The sequence below is a fragment of the Ascidia mentula genome, chromosome 3 (assembly GCF_947561715.1).
Source record: "Ascidia mentula chromosome 3, kaAscMent1.1, whole genome shotgun sequence".
NCBI classification, from domain to species: domain Eukaryota; kingdom Metazoa; phylum Chordata; class Ascidiacea; order Phlebobranchia; family Ascidiidae; genus Ascidia; species Ascidia mentula.
In genome coordinates, this window is record NC_138568.1 from 11,010,809 (window position 1) to 11,023,967 (window position 13,159).

Here is a 13,159-nt window from a genome sequence, read left to right on the forward strand (position 1 = left end):
GGTAAAAAATCATACGTGTCTCAAAAACATGAAAACAAGATGAAAGTGATGCAATTAAGTGGCCTGAAAGCACAAGCCAAGTGTGTATTTAATAAAAGTTAATAGCACAGCAACACTAGAAATTATTTACAGACAAGCTAGTGTAATACAGACCTACAATGTGATGATGAATTGCATCAGTCCTGATGGTCCAAGTGTCTCAGTTTTTCAGTATGAAGCAACATTTGAATGGCAGCGACTGCCCTCTGTGGCAATAAATATAGTGATTAATTTACAAAATAATGTCATTTCATTGGTTATGAACATGCAAAATGTTATTTACAGTTAATTCAGGACTTTGACAAGCATGGATTACTGACAAAACACCACGGTAGGTGAGAAAGCATATGTACACAATGCCTTGATGGAAGAGGTACATATCACACAAAGTTTCACACAAATTAAACGCGCAATGTGTTGCGGAATGGTAATGCAAGGAATACATGCCTGCCATGCAATTTTTTTCGCCTGTTAATAGTCCGCGCCCCAAGAATCAACCATAGGATTTATGTGCAAAAATCAGAAAAAAATTGTTTTGTGCCCACTAGGTGGCAATGAGTGACTGGAGCAGCTTCCAAAGCAGTTTGTGTTCTTCAAAATACATAAGTCTACACACTTTAGGAAAAATTAGACCTATATTGTGCCATTTTAGAATTCTCATTTTTTCCTTAAGGCCGCATCTCTCAATTAAATCCCAAAAATTGAGTTTTAGAAGTCATTTGTTATTGTGCACCTGGTTACAGTTTCTCTTGTTTGCCAAAAACAATTGCCGGGTCTGATGACTCATGAAGGGGGTCTACTATTGCTGAACAGAAAAAAAATTGATTGCAGCTGCATTAAGACAGCACATTGGGGGGTTTTGCAAAGGCTAACTGCTAAATTGTCAGTCCTAGGGGGTGTACAAACAGCCCCGGTGGGGCCCCAAGACAATTACAAGACATCTAATTCTTCATGAATTGTGTAGAGGAGGGTTGGTGGCTTCACTTAATCGCAAATGGAGGTAACTTTCTGTGATTCATTTTTTCACAAAACAAACCTACACTTTTTTCTGCTTTTTTGACCAAAATAATGGCCAACAGAGGGTCAAAATGCCCCCGGGGGAGCAGTTTAAGTAGTTATTTTGATTATAAATTTGGCCACAATTCCTTGCCAAGGGTCCGCACTAACAGAAAATCACAAATTGAACATACTTTCTGTGATTCATTTTTTCACAAAATCAACCTCAATATTTGGGTAGTTTTTCAGCTACATGTACAACAGCACCCTCTACCAATTTACTGCCTGACTAATAGCCCTGAAAAACAAACTAAAACTGCCCCAAACACGCTGAAAATCGCCCTGGCAACAGCCTGTTCATCTGCGCTCATTCAACCAAAACACTGGCGCCCATGCATGACCCATTGCATTGTTACACACAATTTTACTCTGTTACGCAGGAGTTCGAGAAGGGCAATTCCCAACCGGGAAAGTCTTTTCCATAGAAATACAGAGATGCGGCCTTCAATATAGGCCATTTTCCCAGAATCTCAAATTCCCTATTAAATACAAAACACAGGACCTTCATTGGTTACCATGTGAAGTTTTATGCCTGGTTGACCAGCGGGCCCAGAGTTTCGGCTGTTTTTGTGACACCACCTACAGTGCTGTATATGGCCCAGTCAACAGCCTTAGAGCAAGTGTGTGTTCTGGGTGGAAAGATGTGCTTTCAAAACAGAAAGTCATTCATATACATGCACAACAATATCCTAGAACTTGCAAGGCACCACTCACATGCAGGTACTCATGCCTAATTAAAGTAATTAAATGGTAATTAGCCAAAATCCAAAGGCTAGTCAGGTACATGCATATGGTAAAAAATCATACGTGTCTCAAAAACATGAAAACAAGATGAAAGTGATGCAATTAAGTGGCCTGAAAGCACAAGCCAAGTGTGTATTTAATAAAAGTTAATAGCACAGCAACACTAGAAATTATTTACAGACAAGCTAGTGTAATACAGACCTACAATGTGATGATGAATTGCATCAGTCCTGATGGTCCAAGTGTCTCAGTTTTTCAGTATGAAGCAACATTTGAATGGCAGCGACTGCCCTCTGTGGCAATAAATATAGTGATTAATTTACAAAATAATGTCATTTCATTGGTTATGAACATGCAAAATGTTATTTACAGTTAATTCAGGACTTTGACAAGCATGGATTACTGACAAAACACCACGGTAGGTGAGAAAGCATATGTACACAATGCCTTGATGGAAGAGGTACATATCACACAAAGTTTCACACAAATTAAACGCGCAATGTGTTGCGGAATGGTAATGCAAGGAATACATGCCTGCCATGCAATTTTTTTCGCCTGTTAATAGTCCGCGCCCCAAGAATCAACCATAGGATTTATGTGCAAAAATCAGAAAAAATTGTTTTGTGCCCACTAGGTGGCAATGAGTGACTGGAGCAGCTTCCAAAGCAGTTTGTGTTCTTCAAAATACATAAGTCTACACACTTTAGGAAAAATTAGACCTATATTGTGCCATTTTAGAATTCTCATTTTTTCCTTAAGGCCGCATCTCTCAATTAAATCCCAAAAATTGAGTTTTAGAAGTCATTTGTTATTGTGCACCTGGTTACAGTTTCTCTTGTTTGCCAAAAACAATTGCCGGGTCTGATGACTCATGAAGGGGGTCTACTATTGCTGAACAGAAAAAAAATTGATTGCAGCTGCATTAAGACAGCACATTGGGGGGTTTTGCAAAGGCTAACTGCTAAATTGTCAGTCCTAGGGGGTGTACAAACAGCCCCGGTGGGGCCCCCAAGACAATTACAAGACATCTAATTCTTCATGAATTGTGTAGAGGAGGGTTGGTGGCTTCACTTAATCGCAAATGGAGGTAACTTTCTGTGATTCATTTTTTCACAAAACAAACCTACACTTTTTTCTGCTTTTTTGACCAAAATAATGGCCAACAGAGGGTCAAAATGCCCCGGGGGAGCAGTTTAAGTAGTTATTTTGATTATAAATTTGGCCACAATTCCTTGCCAAGGGTCCGCACTAACAGAAAATCACAAATTGAACATACTTTCTGTGATTCATTTTTTCACAAAATCAACCTCAATATTTGGGTAGTTTTTCAGCTACATGTACAACAGCACCCTCTACCAATTTACTGCCTGACTAATAGCCCTGAAAAACAAACTAAAACTGCCCCAAACACGCTGAAAATCGCCCTGGCAACAGCCTGTTCATCTGCGCTCATTCAACCAAAACACTGGCGCCCATGCATGACCCATTGCATTGTTACACACAATTTTACTCTGTTACGCAGGAGTTCGAGAAGGGCAATTCCCAACCGGGAAAGTCTTTTCCATAGAAATACAGAGATGCGGCCTTCAATATAGGCCATTTTCCCAGAATCTCAAATTCCCTATTAAATACAAAACACAGGACCTTCATTGGTTACCATGTGAAGTTTTATGCCTGGTTGACCAGCGGGCCCAGAGTTTCGGCTGTTTTTGTGACACCACCTACAGTGCTGTATATGGCCCAGTCAACAGCCTTAGAGCAAGTGTGTGTTCTGGGTGGAAAGATGTGCTTTCAAAACAGAAAGTCATTCATATACATGCACAACAATATCCTAGAACTTGCAAGGCACCACTCACATGCAGGTACTCATGCCTAATTAAAGTAATTAAATGGTAATTAGCCAAAATCCAAAGGCTAGTCAGGTACATGCATATGGTAAAAAATCATACGTGTCTCAAAAACATGAAAACAAGATGAAAGTGATGCAATTAAGTGGCCTGAAAGCACAAGCCAAGTGTGTATTTAATAAAAGTTAATAGCACAGCAACACTAGAAATTATTTACAGACAAGCTAGTGTAATACAGACCTACAATGTGATGATGAATTGCATCAGTCCTGATGGTCCAAGTGTCTCAGTTTTTCAGTATGAAGCAACATTTGAATGGCAGCGACTGCCCTCTGTGGCAATAAATATAGTGATTAATTTACAAAATAATGTCATTTCATTGGTTATGAACATGCAAAATGTTATTTACAGTTAATTCAGGACTTTGACAAGCATGGATTACTGACAAAACACCACGGTAGGTGAGAAAGCATATGTACACAATGCCTTGATGGAAGAGGTACATATCACACAAAGTTTCACACAAATTAAACGCGCAATGTGTTGCGGAATGGTAATGCAAGGAATACATGCCTGCCATGCAATTTTTTTCGCCTGTTAATAGTCCGCGCCCCAAGAATCAACCATAGGATTTATGTGCAAAAATCAGAAAAAAATTGTTTTGTGCCCACTAGGTGGCAATGAGTGACTGGAGCAGCTTCCAAAGCAGTTTGTGTTCTTCAAAATACATAAGTCTACACACTTTAGGAAAAATTAGACCTATATTGTGCCATTTTAGAATTCTCATTTTTTCCTTAAGGCCGCATCTCTCAATTAAATCCCAAAAATTGAGTTTTAGAAGTCATTTGTTATTGTGCACCTGGTTACAGTTTCTCTTGTTTGCCAAAAACAATTGCCGGGTCTGATGACTCATGAAGGGGGTCTACTATTGCTGAACAGAAAAAAAATTGATTGCAGCTGCATTAAGACAGCACATTGGGGGGTTTTGCAAAGGCTAACTGCTAAATTGTCAGTCCTAGGGGGTGTACAAACAGCCCCGGTGGGGCCCCAAGACAATTACAAGACATCTAATTCTTCATGAATTGTGTAGAGGAGGGTTGGTGGCTTCACTTAATCGCAAATGGAGGTAACTTTCTGTGATTCATTTTTTCACAAAACAAACCTACACTTTTTTCTGCTTTTTTGACCAAAATAATGGCCAACAGAGGGTCAAAATGCCCCCGGGGGAGCAGTTTAAGTAGTTATTTTGATTATAAATTTGGCCACAATTCCTTGCCAAGGGTCCGCACTAACAGAAAATCACAAATTGAACATACTTTCTGTGATTCATTTTTTCACAAAATCAACCTCAATATTTGGGTAGTTTTTCAGCTACATGTACAACAGCACCCTCTACCAATTTACTGCCTGACTAATAGCCCTGAAAAACAAACTAAAACTGCCCCAAACACGCTGAAAATCGCCCTGGCAACAGCCTGTTCATCTGCGCTCATTCAACCAAAACACTGGCGCCCATGCATGACCCATTGCATTGTTACACACAATTTTACTCTGTTACGCAGGAGTTCGAGAAGGGCAATTCCCAACCGGGAAAGTCTTTTCCATAGAAATACAGAGATGCGGCCTTCAATATAGGCCATTTTCCCAGAATCTCAAATTCCCTATTAAATACAAAACACAGGACCTTCATTGGTTACCATGTGAAGTTTTATGCCTGGTTGACCAGCGGGCCCAGAGTTTCGGCTGTTTTTGTGACACCACCTACAGTGCTGTATATGGCCCAGTCAACAGCCTTAGAGCAAGTGTGTGTTCTGGGTGGAAAGATGTGCTTTCAAAACAGAAAGTCATTCATATACATGCACAACAATATCCTAGAACTTGCAAGGCACCACTCACATGCAGGTACTCATGCCTAATTAAAGTAATTAAATGGTAATTAGCCAAAATCCAAAGGCTAGTCAGGTACATGCATATGGTAAAAAATCATACGTGTCTCAAAAACATGAAAACAAGATGAAAGTGATGCAATTAAGTGGCCTGAAAGCACAAGCCAAGTGTGTATTTAATAAAAGTTAATAGCACAGCAACACTAGAAATTATTTACAGACAAGCTAGTGTAATACAGACCTACAATGTGATGATGAATTGCATCAGTCCTGATGGTCCAAGTGTCTCAGTTTTTCAGTATGAAGCAACATTTGAATGGCAGCGACTGCCCTCTGTGGCAATAAATATAGTGATTAATTTACAAAATAATGTCATTTCATTGGTTATGAACATGCAAAATGTTATTTACAGTTAATTCAGGACTTTGACAAGCATGGATTACTGACAAAACACCACGGTAGGTGAGAAAGCATATGTACACAATGCCTTGATGGAAGAGGTACATATCACACAAAGTTTCACACAAATTAAACGCGCAATGTGTTGCGGAATGGTAATGCAAGGAATACATGCCTGCCATGCAATTTTTTTCGCCTGTTAATAGTCCGCGCCCCAAGAATCAACCATAGGATTTATGTGCAAAAATCAGAAAAAAATTGTTTTGTGCCCACTAGGTGGCAATGAGTGACTGGAGCAGCTTCCAAAGCAGTTTGTGTTCTTCAAAATACATAAGTCTACACACTTTAGGAAAAATTAGACCTATATTGTGCCATTTTAGAATTCTCATTTTTTCCTTAAGGCCGCATCTCTCAATTAAATCCCAAAAATTGAGTTTTAGAAGTCATTTGTTATTGTGCACCTGGTTACAGTTTCTCTTGTTTGCCAAAAACAATTGCCGGGTCTGATGACTCATGAAGGGGGTCTACTATTGCTGAACAGAAAAAAAATTGATTGCAGCTGCATTAAGACAGCACATTGGGGGGTTTTGCAAAGGCTAACTGCTAAATTGTCAGTCCTAGGGGGTGTACAAACAGCCCCGGTGGGGCCCCAAGACAATTACAAGACATCTAATTCTTCATGAATTGTGTAGAGGAGGGTTGGTGGCTTCACTTAATCGCAAATGGAGGTAACTTTCTGTGATTCATTTTTTCACAAAACAAACCTACACTTTTTTCTGCTTTTTTGACCAAAATAATGGCCAACAGAGGGTCAAAATGCCCCCGGGGGAGCAGTTTAAGTAGTTATTTTGATTATAAATTTGGCCACAATTCCTTGCCAAGGGTCCGCACTAACAGAAAATCACAAATTGAACATACTTTCTGTGATTCATTTTTTCACAAAATCAACCTCAATATTTGGGTAGTTTTTCAGCTACATGTACAACAGCACCCTCTACCAATTTACTGCCTGACTAATAGCCCTGAAAAACAAACTAAAACTGCCCCAAACACGCTGAAAATCGCCCTGGCAACAGCCTGTTCATCTGCGCTCATTCAACCAAAACACTGGCGCCCATGCATGACCCATTGCATTGTTACACACAATTTTACTCTGTTACGCAGGAGTTCGAGAAGGGCAATTCCCAACCGGGAAAGTCTTTTCCATAGAAATACAGAGATGCGGCCTTCAATATAGGCCATTTTCCCAGAATCTCAAATTCCCTATTAAATACAAAACACAGGACCTTCATTGGTTACCATGTGAAGTTTTATGCCTGGTTGACCAGCGGGCCCAGAGTTTCGGCTGTTTTTGTGACACCACCTACAGTGCTGTATATGGCCCAGTCAACAGCCTTAGAGCAAGTGTGTGTTCTGGGTGGAAAGATGTGCTTTCAAAACAGAAAGTCATTCATATACATGCACAACAATATCCTAGAACTTGCAAGGCACCACTCACATGCAGGTACTCATGCCTAATTAAAGTAATTAAATGGTAATTAGCCAAAATCCAAAGGCTAGTCAGGTACATGCATATGGTAAAAAATCATACGTGTCTCAAAAACATGAAAACAAGATGAAAGTGATGCAATTAAGTGGCCTGAAAGCACAAGCCAAGTGTGTATTTAATAAAAGTTAATAGCACAGCAACACTAGAAATTATTTACAGACAAGCTAGTGTAATACAGACCTACAATGTGATGATGAATTGCATCAGTCCTGATGGTCCAAGTGTCTCAGTTTTTCAGTATGAAGCAACATTTGAATGGCAGCGACTGCCCTCTGTGGCAATAAATATAGTGATTAATTTACAAAATAATGTCATTTCATTGGTTATGAACATGCAAAATGTTATTTACAGTTAATTCAGGACTTTGACAAGCATGGATTACTGACAAAACACCACGGTAGGTGAGAAAGCATATGTACACAATGCCTTGATGGAAGAGGTACATATCACACAAAGTTTCACACAAATTAAACGCGCAATGTGTTGCGGAATGGTAATGCAAGGAATACATGCCTGCCATGCAATTTTTTTCGCCTGTTAATAGTCCGCGCCCCAAGAATCAACCATAGGATTTATGTGCAAAAATCAGAAAAAAATTGTTTTGTGCCCACTAGGTGGCAATGAGTGACTGGAGCAGCTTCCAAAGCAGTTTGTGTTCTTCAAAATACATAAGTCTACACACTTTAGGAAAAATTAGACCTATATTGTGCCATTTTAGAATTCTCATTTTTTCCTTAAGGCCGCATCTCTCAATTAAATCCCAAAAATTGAGTTTTAGAAGTCATTTGTTATTGTGCACCTGGTTACAGTTTCTCTTGTTTGCCAAAAACAATTGCCGGGTCTGATGACTCATGAAGGGGGTCTACTATTGCTGAACAGAAAAAAAATTGATTGCAGCTGCATTAAGACAGCACATTGGGGGGTTTTGCAAAGGCTAACTGCTAAATTGTCAGTCCTAGGGGGTGTACAAACAGCCCCGGTGGGGCCCCAAGACAATTACAAGACATCTAATTCTTCATGAATTGTGTAGAGGAGGGTTGGTGGCTTCACTTAATCGCAAATGGAGGTAACTTTCTGTGATTCATTTTTTCACAAAACAAACCTACACTTTTTTCTGCTTTTTTGACCAAAATAATGGCCAACAGAGGGTCAAAATGCCCCCGGGGGAGCAGTTTAAGTAGTTATTTTGATTATAAATTTGGCCACAATTCCTTGCCAAGGGTCCGCACTAACAGAAAATCACAAATTGAACATACTTTCTGTGATTCATTTTTTCACAAAATCAACCTCAATATTTGGGTAGTTTTTCAGCTACATGTACAACAGCACCCTCTACCAATTTACTGCCTGACTAATAGCCCTGAAAAACAAACTAAAACTGCCCCAAACACGCTGAAAATCGCCCTGGCAACAGCCTGTTCATCTGCGCTCATTCAACCAAAACACTGGCGCCCATGCATGACCCATTGCATTGTTACACACAATTTTACTCTGTTACGCAGGAGTTCGAGAAGGGCAATTCCCAACCGGGAAAGTCTTTTCCATAGAAATACAGAGATGCGGCCTTCAATATAGGCCATTTTCCCAGAATCTCAAATTCCCTATTAAATACAAAACACAGGACCTTCATTGGTTACCATGTGAAGTTTTATGCCTGGTTGACCAGCGGGCCCAGAGTTTCGGCTGTTTTTGTGACACCACCTACAGTGCTGTATATGGCCCAGTCAACAGCCTTAGAGCAAGTGTGTGTTCTGGGTGGAAAGATGTGCTTTCAAAACAGAAAGTCATTCATATACATGCACAACAATATCCTAGAACTTGCAAGGCACCACTCACATGCAGGTACTCATGCCTAATTAAAGTAATTAAATGGTAATTAGCCAAAATCCAAAGGCTAGTCAGGTACATGCATATGGTAAAAAATCATACGTGTCTCAAAAACATGAAAACAAGATGAAAGTGATGCAATTAAGTGGCCTGAAAGCACAAGCCAAGTGTGTATTTAATAAAAGTTAATAGCACAGCAACACTAGAAATTATTTACAGACAAGCTAGTGTAATACAGACCTACAATGTGATGATGAATTGCATCAGTCCTGATGGTCCAAGTGTCTCAGTTTTTCAGTATGAAGCAACATTTGAATGGCAGCGACTGCCCTCTGTGGCAATAAATATAGTGATTAATTTACAAAATAATGTCATTTCATTGGTTATGAACATGCAAAATGTTATTTACAGTTAATTCAGGACTTTGACAAGCATGGATTACTGACAAAACACCACGGTAGGTGAGAAAGCATATGTACACAATGCCTTGATGGAAGAGGTACATATCACACAAAGTTTCACACAAATTAAACGCGCAATGTGTTGCGGAATGGTAATGCAAGGAATACATGCCTGCCATGCAATTTTTTTCGCCTGTTAATAGTCCGCGCCCCAAGAATCAACCATAGGATTTATGTGCAAAAATCAGAAAAAAATTGTTTTGTGCCCACTAGGTGGCAATGAGTGACTGGAGCAGCTTCCAAAGCAGTTTGTGTTCTTCAAAATACATAAGTCTACACACTTTAGGAAAAATTAGACCTATATTGTGCCATTTTAGAATTCTCATTTTTTCCTTAAGGCCGCATCTCTCAATTAAATCCCAAAAATTGAGTTTTAGAAGTCATTTGTTATTGTGCACCTGGTTACAGTTTCTCTTGTTTGCCAAAAACAATTGCCGGGTCTGATGACTCATGAAGGGGGTCTACTATTGCTGAACAGAAAAAAAATTGATTGCAGCTGCATTAAGACAGCACATTGGGGGGTTTTGCAAAGGCTAACTGCTAAATTGTCAGTCCTAGGGGGTGTACAAACAGCCCCGGTGGGGCCCCAAGACAATTACAAGACATCTAATTCTTCATGAATTGTGTAGAGGAGGGTTGGTGGCTTCACTTAATCGCAAATGGAGGTAACTTTCTGTGATTCATTTTTTCACAAAACAAACCTACACTTTTTTCTGCTTTTTTGACCAAAATAATGGCCAACAGAGGGTCAAAATGCCCCCGGGGGAGCAGTTTAAGTAGTTATTTTGATTATAAATTTGGCCACAATTCCTTGCCAAGGGTCCGCACTAACAGAAAATCACAAATTGAACATACTTTCTGTGATTCATTTTTTCACAAAATCAACCTCAATATTTGGGTAGTTTTTCAGCTACATGTACAACAGCACCCTCTACCAATTTACTGCCTGACTAATAGCCCTGAAAAACAAACTAAAACTGCCCCAAACACGCTGAAAATCGCCCTGGCAACAGCCTGTTCATCTGCGCTCATTCAACCAAAACACTGGCGCCCATGCATGACCCATTGCATTGTTACACACAATTTTACTCTGTTACGCAGGAGTTCGAGAAGGGCAATTCCCAACCGGGAAAGTCTTTTCCATAGAAATACAGAGATGCGGCCTTCAATATAGGCCATTTTCCCAGAATCTCAAATTCCCTATTAAATACAAAACACAGGACCTTCATTGGTTACCATGTGAAGTTTTATGCCTGGTTGACCAGCGGGCCCAGAGTTTCGGCTGTTTTTGTGACACCACCTACAGTGCTGTATATGGCCCAGTCAACAGCCTTAGAGCAAGTGTGTGTTCTGGGTGGAAAGATGTGCTTTCAAAACAGAAAGTCATTCATATACATGCACAACAATATCCTAGAACTTGCAAGGCACCACTCACATGCAGGTACTCATGCCTAATTAAAGTAATTAAATGGTAATTAGCCAAAATCCAAAGGCTAGTCAGGTACATGCATATGGTAAAAAATCATACGTGTCTCAAAAACATGAAAACAAGATGAAAGTGATGCAATTAAGTGGCCTGAAAGCACAAGCCAAGTGTGTATTTAATAAAAGTTAATAGCACAGCAACACTAGAAATTATTTACAGACAAGCTAGTGTAATACAGACCTACAATGTGATGATGAATTGCATCAGTCCTGATGGTCCAAGTGTCTCAGTTTTTCAGTATGAAGCAACATTTGAATGGCAGCGACTGCCCTCTGTGGCAATAAATATAGTGATTAATTTACAAAATAATGTCATTTCATTGGTTATGAACATGCAAAATGTTATTTACAGTTAATTCAGGACTTTGACAAGCATGGATTACTGACAAAACACCACGGTAGGTGAGAAAGCATATGTACACAATGCCTTGATGGAAGAGGTACATATCACACAAAGTTTCACACAAATTAAACGCGCAATGTGTTGCGGAATGGTAATGCAAGGAATACATGCCTGCCATGCAATTTTTTTCGCCTGTTAATAGTCCGCGCCCCAAGAATCAACCATAGGATTTATGTGCAAAAATCAGAAAAAAATTGTTTTGTGCCCACTAGGTGGCAATGAGTGACTGGAGCAGCTTCCAAAGCAGTTTGTGTTCTTCAAAATACATAAGTCTACACACTTTAGGAAAAATTAGACCTATATTGTGCCATTTTAGAATTCTCATTTTTTCCTTAAGGCCGCATCTCTCAATTAAATCCCAAAAATTGAGTTTTAGAAGTCATTTGTTATTGTGCACCTGGTTACAGTTTCTCTTGTTTGCCAAAAACAATTGCCGGGTCTGATGACTCATGAAGGGGGTCTACTATTGCTGAACAGAAAAAAAATTGATTGCAGCTGCATTAAGACAGCACATTGGGGGGTTTTGCAAAGGCTAACTGCTAAATTGTCAGTCCTAGGGGGTGTACAAACAGCCCCGGTGGGGCCCCAAGACAATTACAAGACATCTAATTCTTCATGAATTGTGTAGAGGAGGGTTGGTGGCTTCACTTAATCGCAAATGGAGGTAACTTTCTGTGATTCATTTTTTCACAAAACAAACCTACACTTTTTTCTGCTTTTTTGACCAAAATAATGGCCAACAGAGGGTCAAAATGCCCCCGGGGGAGCAGTTTAAGTAGTTATTTTGATTATAAATTTGGCCACAATTCCTTGCCAAGGGTCCGCACTAACAGAAAATCACAAATTGAACATACTTTCTGTGATTCATTTTTTCACAAAATCAACCTCAATATTTGGGTAGTTTTTCAGCTACATGTACAACAGCACCCTCTACCAATTTACTGCCTGACTAATAGCCCTGAAAAACAAACTAAAACTGCCCCAAACACGCTGAAAATCGCCCTGGCAACAGCCTGTTCATCTGCGCTCATTCAACCAAAACACTGGCGCCCATGCATGACCCATTGCATTGTTACACACAATTTTACTCTGTTACGCAGGAGTTCGAGAAGGGCAATTCCCAACCGGGAAAGTCTTTTCCATAGAAATACAGAGATGCGGCCTTCAATATAGGCCATTTTCCCAGAATCTCAAATTCCCTATTAAATACAAAACACAGGACCTTCATTGGTTACCATGTGAAGTTTTATGCCTGGTTGACCAGCGGGCCCAGAGTTTCGGCTGTTTTTGTGACACCACCTACAGTGCTGTATATGGCCCAGTCAACAGCCTTAGAGCAAGTGTGTGTTCTGGGTGGAAAGATGTGCTTTCAAAACAGAAAGTCATTCATATACATGCACAACAATATCCTAGAACTTGCAAGGCACCACTCACATGCAGGTACTCATGCCTAATTAAAGTAA